Source organism: Tenrec ecaudatus, chromosome 15 (assembly GCF_050624435.1).
Source record: "Tenrec ecaudatus isolate mTenEca1 chromosome 15, mTenEca1.hap1, whole genome shotgun sequence".
In the NCBI taxonomy this organism is placed as follows: Eukaryota; Metazoa; Chordata; class Mammalia; order Afrosoricida; family Tenrecidae; genus Tenrec; species Tenrec ecaudatus.
The window spans coordinates 96,146,455-96,149,418 of record NC_134544.1 but is presented as its reverse complement, the minus strand read 5'-3'; positions in this window follow the sequence as shown (position 1 = coordinate 96,149,418).

Here is a 2,964-nt window from a genome sequence, read left to right as displayed (position 1 = left end):
TTTTAAAAAAGTGATATCATGTCACACTGACAATGATAGCCCAATTAAAAAGAAAACCCAAAAAACCCTACTGGAGACGAAGCAGGGAGATTGGGACTTTCACCCACTGGACTGATGGTTCTGTCCAATGGCTCTGCAAACCTATCTGGTAATGCTACAAGCAAATATTACACACTACAAATAAATGGGATAAGAAATTGCATACCATCCATCAACAAGTTTTGTGGGTTTATATCCTAAAAAAGTAAAATCGCATATCGCAGACAGACCTATGCACTTCCATGCTCATCAGAGCACTGTTCACAGTATCAAGAAATTGGAATAATCCCAAAGACTCTCTTTAGAAGATTGGATAAAGAAACTTTGGTACATACACACAATGGAATACTACACATGTCTAAAACTGCTGGAGAAAACACAAAGCACATTATGACTTAGACCTGTAGAAAATTTTAATGAGTGAAACTGGACAATCACAAAAGAACAAATGTTGTATCAGACCACTGTCAGCATAAACAGCAACAGAGCCTGACAACTCTGCTAAGATCATGTAAACATTTAATACGACATCCCAGGCAATGTTGTAACATGATTCTCTAACTATGTACTAGGTATCGCTCTCTCATTTGTTCATCTAAAATTTTAAAAGACTAAGCAAAACAAAATAAGAAAACAACAACAAACATTTCTGTAGTAGAGGATCCACCTCAGTTGGGATATGTTGTCATCTAGCAGGAAATGGAAAGGGGCAAATAGCTTCTGACAGCATCCCAGGATTACTTCAATGTACTAGAATCTCCGAACTACTCTGTTGAACTTAAAGCTGAAACTTGCTGTTGTGGGAGGCACAGATGACTGATATCCCGAAGTCTTGGGCTTCAGGGTATGATCCAAGATTTTCAAATGGAAAAGCCAAGATCAGAGGAGGGAATGGTATTAGAGGTTCAATTCAGTGGCTATCAGTGTTGAAGTTCTCTTGGTTGTGGACAGCAGAGACTCCAAGCTTCTAGTGAAGTTCTGTTGTTTTTCTTCCTTTCTTGGCTTTGAGGTCACCAGGAAAAAACAGATGCTTACAGATGTTTGTTCCGCACTTGTTTTTTTCCGCACTCCCAGGTACATTCCAGGTTTATTATATTTGATGACTGTAAGTTTTGTGTGGAGCTTTGCTAAAGGGAGGGGTGATTAATCTGACCCTCTGACTTCATCATTCTTAAGGAAACATTGTGAACGAGGTCTGAGGTGTTGCCTTACAAACATCCATGTTTATACCCCAGTGGCAATATAGGCCCAGAAGAAATTCCTGACCCTCTTCCAGGATAGATCTTCTTTTTTACCTCATCCATTTCCCCCTCAGTTACTGTAGTTTACCACATGTGACCATAACTTATTGTTTGGAACCTTTAGCTTGTACATCTAGGCATTGATATCTTTTTTTTTTTGCATTGATATCTTATGGACAAGAGGGTCTATTTTCCGGGGAAAAAGGTATATGGTATCCTCTTTTCCCCTTGGTGTCTATGTGGTTTAACCAATATAGTATACTGGCATGATAAGAAATTATATTTTCCCAACTATTATTTGACAGCTAGTTCCCCTGGGACATTCATATCTGCCGCTCAGGTATATTTACAATAAAAGACACGCACAATGGCATGTTACTCTGCTAATGACATCCAGCCTAGCCCAGTCCTTCAGCTACAGGAGAGAATACAGCCTCAACAGCCGTAGGATGCCCAGCTCCCCCAATTCACCGGAACGGCGTGATTCTGCATAAGTCCCACTGGAACTGCTGATCTGAGTGAGCTTCGCTTGTTGCAGTATTAAAAAGGAAAAGAAAATGTGGTGAACAAGAGAGAGAAACAATGTGTGATGCTTTCCTCATCAGGATGTCTTTGCGTTTGCATGTTTCCAGTGCAGCTGGTGGGCTCTGGGAGACTTGAGGCAGACTAGGGCACCCCTGGATTCTCCTGCCCAACTTGTTGATTGGCCACCAGCGGTTAGGACACGGATTTCACTGCCAGTTCCCTGTAGGGGCTGAAGTGAGTAACAATTGCTGGTCCTTATGGTGATTCCCTAGCCTACATATACACTGGGAGTAGCTGATTGACAGTCAGAATTAATGCCAAGAACATACTGCATCTTCAAATGGACAGCCTCAATATTGGTAACACAACCTTCTATTCCAATAATGGAGACAGGGTAAAGTAAATCTGTAAGCGTCTGGACAGAAACCTCCCTACAGGAAGGTTTGGACTTCAGGGATTGCTGAGGGCTCTCAGCCAGGACTCAGTTCTGGCAGACAGGCTGGAGGGGGGTTAAGAGCTTGCTGCCTGTCAGTGTCTCCATCTTACAGTTTCCCTTGGAGCTTCTCTCGATGTGAGGGTTTGTATCAACCACTGAATTAGAAACTTTGCATTGTAAGGGGAGGAAACAGTCTCCTATTTCCAAAGAGCAGAAGGACACATATGGAGTCAGATACACACAGAGGGCACAAGGAAAACATGGGGGATCTTTCAACCATGATGCAAATCTGTCCCCAGTAAGGGTATTGGGAGGCAAGGGCAGCTGGAATTTCCTAGAAGTTAGCTCAGTCCAGGATGAACCAGCAAGCACATCTCAGTGTCCTCAAGCCATAGTTGGGCATCGGAGCTGTCTTGTGTATTTCAAAAACTCTTGTATCTTAATCCCCTTAACAAGTACAGACACTGACAGGGAATCAGGACCAAAGAGGCGATGGGTTTCGGAGGACACATTTGAGGGCCTGGAGCATTGTGCTACCTTGTGTAGAGTGAGGAGAGGTGCTTTCACTGAGCAAACCTCATCTACTGTTTGCCTTGTGCCGTGGATTGCATTGGCCCCACCCCCTCACAAATGTTTACAAATGACACGTGTCAGATTTCATAGGAGCATATTAATTTAAGTAGGTTATTTAATTATAATTTAAACATAAATGTAATTCAATAA